The sequence below is a fragment of the Eumetopias jubatus genome, unplaced genomic scaffold (assembly GCF_037043125.1).
Source record: "Eumetopias jubatus isolate StellerSeaLion01/CBP00866 unplaced genomic scaffold, mEumJub1_p1.0 scaffold_17, whole genome shotgun sequence".
Taxonomy (NCBI): domain Eukaryota; kingdom Metazoa; phylum Chordata; class Mammalia; order Carnivora; family Otariidae; genus Eumetopias; species Eumetopias jubatus.
Window position 1 is genome coordinate 45,582,378 of NW_028274823.1, and position 13,089 is coordinate 45,595,466.

The 13,089-nt window shown below is 36.7% G+C and overlaps 1 protein-coding gene and 1 pseudogene across 1 annotated transcript in view; one reads left to right on the top strand and one right to left on the bottom strand.

Moving 5' to 3' along the window:
• The window catches only part of CCSER2 (coiled-coil serine rich protein 2), a 186,970-nt gene that overhangs the window by 61,179 nt on the left and 112,702 nt on the right, over positions 1-13,089 (bottom strand). The window lies entirely within an intron of this gene.
• On the top strand, positions 8,882-9,729 carry LOC114205309 (5'(3')-deoxyribonucleotidase, cytosolic type pseudogene; annotated as a pseudogene).

A 13,089-nucleotide genomic window follows, 5' to 3' on the forward strand; every position in this document is an offset into this window, starting at 1 on the left:
AGCAATTCAACAAAGAAAGTTTTTTCAACAAATGGTACTAGAACACCCATCCATATACAATAAAATTAACTTCACTCATACCGCACACCATATACAAAAATTCTCAAAACAGTCTATAGACCTAAATGTTAAACTTAAAACATTCTCCAAATAAACAGAAAATCTTTGTAACCTTGGGTTGGGCAAAGATTTCTTAAATATGATACTGCAGAAATGACCATAAAAAAACTGACAACTTTGACTTCAAGAGAACTTCTGTTCTTTACAAAACGATTAACAGAATGAAAAGAGAAGCTATGAACTGGGAGAAAATATTTGCAATAATTCAGGTAAAATACTGAGCATAGTGTGTAACTCATAGAGAGCATTTATAAATTGTTAGCTACTTTTTAAACAATAGCGACAGTAAAAATAATGATAATGTGAGGTTTTGTACAGACTTCATTAACTCAGAATTGTACATAGCTGCCTAAAAAGCAAATTCCACTTTTTCAATATTCATTTGTTTCATCATTCACATGCCTGCTTAAGTACTTATATACATAAATACATAAAGAACTATCAAAAATCAATAATAAAACGGATATTTTGTTTATGGGCAAAATAAGAGACAACAAAGAAGATACACAAATAGTAAATAAGTACATGCAAATATGCTCAAAATCATTAGTCATTAGGCAAATGCAAATTAAAAACACAGTGAGATACCATTACATATCTCTGTGAAGGGCTTTTGGAAAAACACAATACCAGGCACAGGCAAGGATGCAAAACAGCTGTGACTTCCATTAATCACTGGTAGGAATACAAAATCAGACAGTCACTTTGGAAAACAGTTCAGCAATTTCTTAAGTTAAATATATACTTACCATAAAACCCAGAAATCTTATACCAAGGCACTTACCCCAGAGAAATGAAAACATGTACACATGAAAATATGTGCATAAATGTTTATAGAAGCTTTATTCATAAATGCCCAAAACTGGAAAGTGACACAAATATCCTTCGACTGGTGAATGGATAAACAAACTATGATACATGCATACAATGGAATACTACTCACCAATAAGCAGGAATAAATTAGTGATACGAGGACAGCATGAATGAATTTGAAATTACTTATGGTAAGTGAAAAAAGCCAGACTCAAAGGACTATATACGATTCCATTTATATGACAGTCTTGAAAAGGCAAAACTACAGAGACATAAAAAAGATCAGTGGTTGCCAGGAGCTAGCAGTGGGCATAAGGATTGACTGTAAAAGTTAAAAAAAGGGGGGGGGGTGGAATTTTGGGGATGATTGTAATACCTGTGCAATTGTACAGATTTGTCAAGCTCACAGACTATACAACAAAAAAGGCTGAATTTTAGTGCTTGTAAATTATACCTCAAAAGAGCTGTACTAGATTGAATAGTGTCCTCCTAGAAATTCATGCCAATCCAAAACTTGGGAATGTGACTTCATTTGGAAATAGGGTTTTTGCAAACGTAATCAAGTTGAGGTCATAATGGATTAGTATCAAGCTTAAATCCAATATGACTGGTGTCTTTATAAGAAGAGAAAAATTTGGACACACACACACACACACACACACACACACACAGAGGTCATGTGAAGGTTATGTGAAGATGGGAGGCAGAGACAGTGGTGATGTACCTACAAGGCAAAGAATGCCCGAGATTGCCAGCAACCACCAGAAGCTAAAGAAGCAAGGAAGATTCCTCTCCTAGATCCTCCAGAGAGCACATGGCCCTGACAATACCTTGACTTCAGATTTCTAGCCTTCAGAACTTTGAGAGAACAAATTTCTGTGTTATATGCCACCTAGCTTGTACTTTATTATGGCAGCCCTATAAAATTAGTAAAAGACCTGACTAAAAAAAATTTTAAAGCAAACAAAAGGAGAGTGTAACACCAGATAAATCTCACAATCACAAGAAAAAGAAAATTGACATACCAATATTACTATAACACAAGAGGCAAGGAAGAATTAAAGATAAAAAGTATTAATGATAAAAAAAAGACTTCAGTGATCAAAGAAACACTCCACCAAGATGATATGCCAATCACAAACATTTATATACCTAATAAAATTGCCTGAAGATACTAAAACAAAAACTGACAGCATTAAAATAAGCTGAAAAATCTATAATTATAGCAGGAAATTAACACTACTCTCAGAAACTCACAGATCAAAGATAAAAATTTAGTAAGAATGAATAAGATATAAATAATACAATTAAAAAGCTTAATATAATAGATACACGCTACCTAAAATATAGAGAATATATGTTCTTTTCAAACAAACACAGAATGGTCACAAAAATTGAACATACTCTAAGCCAGGGAATAATTAATTATGGTCCATGGGACAAATCCAGCCAGATGTCTATTTTTATTACAGTCCATGAGCTAAGAATGGCTTTTACATTTTTAAATGATTCCACTTTGAATGATTTTATAAATATCAACATAAGAGCTGCAATTTTGTTTCTTGCTCCAAAAAGCGAGAATATTTACTATGTGGCCTTCTAAGGAAAAGTCTTCCAACCCCTGCTTTAGGACACAAAAGCAAATATTGACACATTCCAAAGGACTTATATCATATAGATGTTCTTTACTGTTAATGTACTAAGACTATAAATCAATAAAAAATGAAAGCCCATACAGAAACCAGTATTTTTGAAAATTGAAAAAATATTATTCTAAATAAAATAAGTTTATAGTATAGGCCAAGACAATGAAGAGTTATTAATGTTTAAGTTATTTGCTATGCCTCAAAGAAAAAAAATTCCACTTTTTATTAATGTCCAGCAGTCTAGACTTAGGCAATCAAACAGGGAAAAATTTATTTCCATCAGAGTACAAGAGCCTAAAGATCATGAATAAAATCTCCAACTAAACCATCTCCCCTCCAAATAACTCTGAGACTAACCAATGGTAGTACTCCCTATTAAACCTTGATTCAAATGAAAAGTGCCTAAGCCTAAATTAGGAAAAGCTTCTTTAAGCATTAGAGGGGGAAGAAAAATATAAAATGGACAGAAAACCTTCTCTTTTTAAAAAAACACTGAATAACAATCATGCATGCAATGTTCATGCTTCATATTACATATACTAAGAAGCTAACATTTATTGGACAATGCTGGCACTGTTCTAAGCATTTTGCATAAACATATTTAACAAATGCACAGATGCAAAAATACATAACTACAACACACCAATGCACAAAAAATAAGCAATTCATAGTTAACTGATTGTTCAAGTATGCTGGGCCGCTTTACTAAGTGAAGTGTCTCAGAAGTTTCTATGGGTTCTAGTTAGGATTTTTAAACTCTAAATATAATTAACCTTAATTAACTCTTGTGCCATTCACATTTTATTTAAGATTCAAAAAGATAGATAAACTTTCCTTTATTCTAAGAGCATTAGGAGACTACTGTCAGCAAGCCATCTTTCACTTTTCTCTTTTGACATAGCATCAAGGTAAACTTTCGTTCTAACATTTTAACTCTTCCACATATTAACTTACTGGAAAACCCTATAACAAACTCCATCTTACCCAAGTGGTTCTTCCATGAGTTTGCAAAAACTGGGATCTTCCTATGAGTTCCAGAGCAGCTGCAATGGACATGGATACTTGAAATGACTAACAAAAAAGTTTTGGCAGCGTTGACCAATCTCTGCTGACAAGCATCATCAGTGATGTCAACAAAGCTGCCTTGTTTTTCAGATATGCTACAACACAATCACAAGAGGCATCCTAGGAAAGGGAGTAGAGGAAGAGGAGAGATTGATTTTTTTCATTTTCTTTTTGAAAAGTCGTTTCTTTAAAAACAAAAGTATATGGATGAACAATCACATAGACTCTACAATGTGCACTGAGAATAATTTTTGAGTAATGCTGTAATTCACCTATGAGATTTAACATCTAATCATTGAAGCTATACTTGAGAGGATTTCTAGAACGCAAACTTATAAAGTCTGATTTTCAATAACAGCTGCAGAGATGAGGTGATCCTAACAAATGGTTGGGGTAAAGATATTTTTAAAACAGAAAAATCTGGCATTTCAATTGACTAGAACATTGTTATATATGGACAGGTCTGTAATATTCTAAGCAAATAGTATTTACAAATTTCCTGTTTCAGCTTTTATATTGAGCCCTAATTATATATATCTGAGACAGGATATCCTTTTCTACAGGTTTCTTCTGTTACTTGAAAATATTAGTTGTAAATTTCTTCTAATTTTTTTAATTAAAAAAAATAAACTCTTCAAACCACCTGTTTACTATAGTATGAACTAAATAACTGCTTCTATACTACTGAGTTTTTCCTCAACATTTCCTTTAAAATCTGTGTCCAATTGTTTTTTAGTAGATACCTGGGCGCATATGTCTGCATTTTCTATTCTTTTCCACTGCTTTATGTTTCTATTTGTGTCAGTATTATAATCCTGCTCTAAAGAGTTCCTTCCCACCCCCCTTTCTCTTTCCGTCTTTCTCAAAGAACACAAAGAGCAAGCTCTTTTGGTGTTAACAGCTTTGGAGTCACTTTCATGAACACCACAAAGGTGTTTTGATTTAGACTGAAATGGTATTACATCTATAAAAATAATACTGGGAAGAACTATACGTTCCAATCACACACTCAGTTTGTATCTTATCTTTTGCCCTTTATAACGTATCTTTTTTTAAAAAGATTTTATTTATTTGACAGAGAGAGACACAGCGAGAGAGGGAACACAGGCAGGGGGAGTGGGAGAGGGAGAAGCAGGCTTCCCGTGGAGCAGGGAGCCCGGTGCGGGGCTCGATCCCAGGACCCTGGGATCATGACCTGAGCCGAAGGCAGATGCTTAGCGACTGAGCCACCCAGGAGACCCTTAAAATGTTTTTGTAAGAATTAGAATGTTTTTTTTTAAACTTTCATATTAAAAAATAAAATAAAAAACAAATTTCCTTCATCTCATAAAGGATATCCACAAAAAAGATATAGTAGATATCATGTTTAACAGGCAAACACTGAAAATACTCCTGTTAAGTTCAGGAGCAAGACAGGAACAAATCAGTATTAACCTGGAATTGCTAGCCAGTCCATAAGGCAAGGAAAAATACAAACACTGAAAAGGAAAAAGAACTGTCATTATTGCAAATTATATAATAATCTAAATAAAAAATTCCAAATAAATCTATGGATAAATTATTAAATAACTAATAACTGTATCTAGGTTGCTGGATACAAACTCAATATATCAAGAGTCTATTGCACTTCTGTAAACCAGCAACAATCTGTTAGAAAATGATAGCACTTAAAATAGCAACAAAAACTTTAAGTACTAGAAATAAATCTAAAAAAATTATACAAGTCTTCTAAATAAAAAAGTATAAAACTTTATTCCTGGGATCAAGCCCCATGTCAGGCTCCTTGCTCAGTGGGGAGCCTGCTTCTCCCTCTGCCACTCCGCCTGCTTGTGCTCATGCTCGCTCTCTCTTTCTCTCTCTCTCTGTGTCAAATACATAAAATCTTTTTTAAATAAGTAAATAAATATTATAAGATGTTAATTCTTTCTGAAATTGATCTATTAGTTCATTGTTATTCCCATTAAAATCCCAAAAGAATTTTTCATAGGACTCAACAAAATGATTCTAACATTTTATGAAAAAGCAAAAGACTAAGAATAGTTAAGATATTTTAGCAGAAGAGCAAGATAGGGAACCATGGTGATGTATTATCAAGCTGTATTATAAATGTTAGACTGTGTGACTTGACATTGGGATAATGTCACATATATGAACAAGTACCGCATATCCGAGGAAAAAGAGTGGATTCTTAATACTTTTAGTACCGAACCCACTGATTATTCATGTAGAAAAAAATGAAAGTGGATCTCTATCTCACACTTACACACACTGACATCAATTCCAAGGTATTTGTAATTTAATTGTGAAGGTCAAAACTCTTAATTTTTTAGAAAAGAAAGGGAGATTATGTCTATAACCTCAGGGCAAGGAGAGATTTCTTAAACAAAGATTTCTGAAAGGAAAAAAAACCCACACACACAAGAAAAGGTCTGATAAATTCAACTACATTAGAGTTGAGAATATTTCTTCATGAAAAGATACCACAGAATGAAAAAGGAGGCTACAGAAGAGAAGAAGGTATCTGCAACACGTAACAAAATACTTATATCTAGAATATACAAAACAACTCTAAAACACACACACAGACAAAAGACATGACCAGGCAACAAACATTCCATAAACACAGAAAGAAGCTCAATTTTATTATTAGTCAAAGAAATGCAGAATAAAGCCACAATTAAGTATCATTATATTCCCATCACATGACAAAAATTAAGAAGTTGGATAATAGCAAGTGTTGCACAGATGTAGAACAATGGAAAACAGCATAAACTACTTAAGGGGAGTGAAACAGATTGAACAATTTTGGAAAATATGATATTTCTAGAGTACAATAATTCTATGCCCCATGATTCAGAAATTCCACTCCTAATGAATCCAGAAGAATTTTTGTACATGTGTACCAGGAAAATGTTCATATTATTTGTCATAGCAGGAAAAAACCCCAAACTGGAAAGAAACAAAGTGTACATCAAGAGTAAAATGGGCAAAGAAATTATTGTTTGTTCATAAAATACAGAAATGGAAAATTTATGAAACAGAACATAAATGTGAATGAACCTTAAAATGCTTAAAATGCCTTAAGATCACAGAGAAACACTTAGAGTATAATTTCATCTATATAAACTTATAAAAGAGTCAAAACCAGTATCACAGGATTACAAACACAGATGGCTAAAAATTAACAGAAAAACAAGGGAAATGCTAGACTCTGGAAGAGAAGTCACTGTAATCAGGAAGGAGTACAGAGGAGCTTCTTAATGCCTCCTTTAAGCTTAGCCTGGGTGGTGAGTACAAAACTGTTTCACATTATTCATTTAATTGTACCCTTATGTTGTGTATATGCTTTCCATGTATATTTCATAAACTTTTTCCCCCTAGAATGATGAAAGAAGTCCGGAGATAAAGAAGCATGATGTCCCTGGCTTTTCTGTGGTTCTCTGCCACCAAGAGGCATTATTTCAGCAGCTCCTTAATTCTTAGTACACTCACCCAGGATGCTGCTGCTTTAAATATTCCATCAATTAGACACACACACACACTCTCCCTCACTCACTTACACAGAGAGCAAGAGCCAAGGTAGGGGCAGAAAGAAGCATTAGAAGAGGGAAAAATTAGGGGCGCCTGGGTGGCTCAGTCATTAAGCGTCTGCCTTCGGCTCGGGTCATGATCCCAGGGTCCTGGGATTGAGCCCCACTTTGGGCTCCCTGCTCCACAGGATGCCTGCTTCTCCCTCTCCCACTCCCCCTGCTTGTGTTCCCTCTCTCGCTGTGTCTCTCTCTGTCAAAATAAAATAAAATCTTTAAAAAAAAAAAGAGGGAAAAATTAATGGTTTTATTCTCAACATTGGAGGTGAGAGGAAATAATGAAATAAAACATTTGTATATTACACTTGACAGTTCATAAAACACTGTTATACACTTATTTTTATCCCCTAAACAGGTAGATAGGGTATGAATCATCAGGATCAAATATTTTACAATCCCAAAGAAAATGTCAGAAAGAGGTATCATCATGCTCTTCTCGTTATTCCATCTTAGAGTTTTCATTTCCTACCCTAGGGTTAAAACAGATGCTGACAATGATAATATGATAAAAGCAAACAGGGAAAATAATGAAAAAAGATGGGAGGCAAGAAAATGGATGGGCATAACTACTTTGGAAAACTGCTTTTGCATTATATATGAAAGCTGAATATCTACATACTTTATGATTCAGCTACTCCAGTCATATAGACCCAACAAAAATGTACACATATGTTCACCAAAAGACACATATTAGAATATTATAGCAGCATTATTCATAGTAATCCCAAACTGGAAAACTGCTAAATGCTTATCAACTGTAGAACAAATAAACTGTGTATATTCACATTATGTAATACTCTTATCTACAGCAACGTGAATGAATGCAGAAAATGGATGACTTACAAACAAAATGTTGACCAAAAGAAGCCAAATACAAAAAGAGTATATACAATTTCACTTATATAAAGTTAAAACACAGGCAAACAAATCTATGTTTTCAAAAACTAGTAGTCACCATTAGAAATGACAGGTAGTGGGGCGCCTGGGTGGCTCAGTCATTAAGCATCTGCCTTTGGCTCAGGTCATGATCCCAGGGTCCTGGGATTGAGCCCTGTGTCGGGCTCCCTGCTCAGCGGGAAGCCTGCTTCTCCCTCTCCCACTCCTCCTGCTTGTGTTCCCTCTCTTGCTGTCTGTCTCTGTCAAATAAATAAATAAAATCTTAAAAAAAAAAAAAGAAATGAGGGGTAGTGATGCTTCTGTTTGGGGGTTCTGGTAAAGTTCTGTTTCTTACTGGGTGTTGTCTACATGTGTATTTTCAGTTTGTGAAGACAGAGATAGACATTTATTAACTGTAACTTCTCAAGTGTTTGAAATAGGGTATACGGAATTAAAGTAAGGAGACAAGACACCACTGAAAGATTATTTTTTTTTGTATGTCCCCTTGTTCCAGAGCAGGATCAAAATTCTTATTTAAATATCTCTAAATTAGGCAACACAATACGAGAAGTACTAAACTAAAAAATTTCAAAAGCCCTGAGTTTAAAATGCATTCTGCATTAGAATGCAACTGTGTGGCCTTGAGAAAAACAATTAAATCTGGGACTCTCAATTCTCTGCCATTAAAGTAAGATTACTGAAATCCTCTCTGCCCCACAGTGTCGCTGTAATAAAGAAAACAGGGTATCCTTCCCCTGCCCGGCGGCCGCAGCGATGGCGGCGGCGATGGCGGCGCGGCACGCGCGCCCCGTGCGGGTGCTGGTGGACATGGACGGCGTGCTGGCCGACTTCGAGGCTGGCCTCCTGCGGGGCTTCCGCTGCCGCTTCCCTGGGGAACCGCATGTGACGCTGGAAGAGCGCCGCGGCTTCCTCGCCCGCGAGCAGTACCGAGCCCTGCGGCCGGACCTGGCGGACAAAGTTGCCAGTGTGTATGAAGCCCCAGGCTTTTTCCTAGACTTGGAGCCTATCCCTGGAGCCTTGGAAGCCATGCAGGAGATGAACAACATGCAGGACACGGAGGTCTTCATCTGCTCCAGCCCTCTGCTGAAGTATGAACACTGTGTGGGTGAGAAGTACCGCTGGGTGGAGAATCACCTGGGGCCCCAGTTTGTGGAGCGCATTATCCTGACGAGGGACAAGATGATGGTCTTGGGGGACCTGCTCATTGATGACAAGGACACCATTCGAGGCCAAGAGGAGACCCCAAGCTGGGAGCACATCTTGTTCACCTGCTGCCACAACCAGCACCTAGCCCTATGCCCAACAAGGAGACGGCTGCTCTCTTGGAGTGACAACTGGAGGGAGATCATAGAAAGCAAGCGGGGGGCCAGAATAGTGGATAGTAGCTGAAGGAAGGGAAGGCAGGCCAGCAGGGAACCCCAGCAGAGCTGAATGGCAGGTCAGTGTCGTGGAGGTGGCCCCCAGCACCGTGGAACAGGGAGACACAGTAACCTCCATTCTCAAAAGCCAGCCACCTGGAACCCAACAAGATGGCTGGCAAGGAAACATGGTGGGAAAATCACTCAGGAACCTTTTTAATAAAACACTTTGACTCAAAAAAAAAAAAAAAAAAAAAGAAAAGAAAACAGGGTACATGAAAGTGCTGTTTAAACTATGAAATAACCTTGAACTACATATAAAACAAAAAATAGATCAAAGGCCAAATGGTTCACAATTTTAAATTTTATCTGTGTGCAATGAGAACTCTGTTCAAGTGAATGCTTAAATATAGAGGCCTGTTTAATAAAGACTCCATAGCTGTGGGTTTGGCTGAGGGGATGCAGGGTGACGGTGAGGGGTTGGGAGCTGCCTTCACATTCTCCTCTCCCTGTTGTCCTCTGTGAATCTCCTAAGAATGCCACTGTGTGCGACAGGCCTTGGGGTCATGAAGACTGAGGGAGAAAAAAAAATCCTGGTTTTATCACTAATTAGCTATCTTTTTTTTTCTTTTCTTTTTAAGATTAGAGAAGCAGACTCCTCGCTGAGCTCGGAGCCCTATTCAGCTCAATCTCATGACCCTGAGATCATGACCTGAGCTGAAATCAAGAGTCCGATACTTAACCAACTGAGCCACCCAGCTGCCCCACTAATTAGCTTTCTGAGCCTCAACTTCTTCAGCTGTGAGTTGAAGCAACGATCACCTACTTTTCAAGGACGAGAGATAATGAACATTAGAAAACCTAGAAAAATGCCCAGTATGCAATATAGACAACTATATAAAAGTTTTACATACACAACTCTGTAGCACATATGCATGAAAGAGAACACAATTTTAACTATTTTCAAAGCAATTAAATTTAACAAATTTAGGCTAAAATTTCGATGTCTGCAACAGCCTCTTAAATATTAAGATTTAAGTCATTCCCTCTGCTATTCATTTTCCACAAATTCCTTCAAATAATATTTTTAAAATAACAATTTGGCCATGTCACTCATCTGGCTTACTACTGCCTAAAGAGTAATGCTCAAGGTCCTTCTGTGGCACATAGGCCCTTTATAATCTGCCCTAAACCTAATGATCACTACTGCCTCTTCTCCAGCATCCTACATTTTAACCATATCCCATATGAAAAATACGGACATGTACTTTTTCAATACCTTTTTCCCCCCCAAATAAATACATATTACAGAAAATTAGAAATTAGAAAATGTAGATTAAAAAAAAGGCATAACATTCTCACCATCTGGGTATCATCACTATTAACACCTTAGTGCATTTCCTTTTGGAGATACACATATATAGATATATGACTATAATGCCCATACTGTTTTATAACCTATCTTCAGTCAACAATCTTTATCTTTCCATTTCAGTAAATTTCTACCTCATCTAAACATAGGCCATATTCAAATATCCCCCAATTGGCCAAAAATGGCTTCTACAGTTGATCTGTCAACCAACATCCAATTCAGAATCTCACATTACATCCAGTTGTCCGTTAAATTTCTTTTAATGTAGCACTTTCACCTCCCTGCATCAACTTTTTAGGACAATAACAAGCTAAAGGGATATTACTGTTTTTCCTAGAGTTTTCAACCATACGAATTTGTCTGGTTCTTTCCTCTCTTTTTCTTCTATCACCTGTTTATCCTATAAAAAGAAAGTTGTAAGCAATGGCTTGAGGAATTAAAATTAAATGGTTTTGCTAGAATATATTATGCACAATTACATGTATCATATGAGCAAATACATATTATCTGGATAATTCAACGCATTAGTAATGGGAAAACCATCTCTGGATTAGGATGATAACAGTTTGATCTCTCGGGGCGCCTGGGTGGCTCAGCTAAGCATCTGCCTTCAGCTCAGGTCATGATCCTGGAGTCCTGGGATCGAGTCCCCACATGGGGCTCACTGTTCAGTAGGAAGTCTGTTTCTCCCTCCCCCTGCTCGTACGCTCTCATTCACTCGCTCACTCTCTCTCTCTCCCTCTCAAATAAAAATCTTTAAAAACAGACCAAACAAACAAAAAAACAGTTTGATCTCTCCAGTGAACAAGAATGTTTTTCTCTTGCAATCATAAATAATTTATATGGTGTTACTTTGGCACAATAAGAACTGACTAGGAACCCACTGCCCATTCACGTAACAGTTATAGCAACAATTAATAATCCTGGCATAAAGCAGAAATTTCTTTAGGCTTTGTAAAATAATGTTTTTCTAATTTTATCAGACTTTCTACATTTATTTGCTGGCATTCAGCAAAATTCAATCCTATTTCATTAAGGATTTAGTTACTGAAATATAGACACCACTACAAATGCAATATAAATGCTTAATTCTTCTTATTAATAAACATTTTTAAAGTAAGAAGTTGTATTAAAAGTTATCTCAACTACATCAAAAACTAATGATGTAATGTATGGTGATTAACATAAGAATAAAAAACTAATGATGTAATGTATGGTGATTAACATAACAATAAAAAAGTTATCTCAAAATGTATCAAGTGAGCACTGCTTTTTCTGGCTTTCTCTTTACTGATTATCTTACGTACTCATGGGTTTTCCCAAAGTCATTATGACAAATGCAGCTCATGCTCTCAAGAACCTCTAACTATGTTCATACTGATTCCACTGATCTCCCTCAAATTCTTCACCTGATAAACTCAACTTACAGTTTCACATCTTCTCCATAATGCCATAGAATGAATTTCTTCATTTCCAATCCCAGAGCAATTTTTCTATTTCGTATACTACATAAAGATACCTCTAGTGTAAAAGATACAAATGTAGGGATCCGAAGGGGTACGTGCACCCCGATGTTTATAGCAGCAATGTCCACAATAGCCAAACTGTGGAAAGAGCCAAGATGTCCATCGACAGATGAATGGATAAAGAAGATGTGGTATATATACACAATGGATATTATGCAGCCATCAAAAGGAATGAGATCTTGCCATTTGCAATGACGTGGATGGAACTGGAGGGTGTTATGCTGAGTGAAATAAGTCAATCAGAGAAAGACATGTATCATATGACCTCACTGATATGAGGAATTCTTAATCTCAGGAAACAAACTGAGTGTTGCTGGAGTGGTGGGGGGGTGGGAGGGATGGGGTGGCTGGGTGATAGACATTGGGGAGGGTATGTGCTATGGTGAGCACTGTGAATTGTGCAAGACTGTTGAATCACAGATCTGTATTTCTGAAACAAATAATGCAACATATGTTATGAAAAAAGAAAAAGAAGATAGCAGGAGGGGAAGAATGAAGGGGAGTAAGCTGGAGGGGGAGACAAACCATGAGAGACGATGGACTCTGAAAAACAAACTGAGGGTTCTAGAGGGGAGGAGGGTGGGGGGATGGGTTAGCCTGGTGATGGGTATTAAAGAGGGCACATTCTGCGTGGAGCACTGGGTGTTATGCACAAACAATGAATCATGGAACCCTACATCAAAAACTAATGATGTAATGTATGGT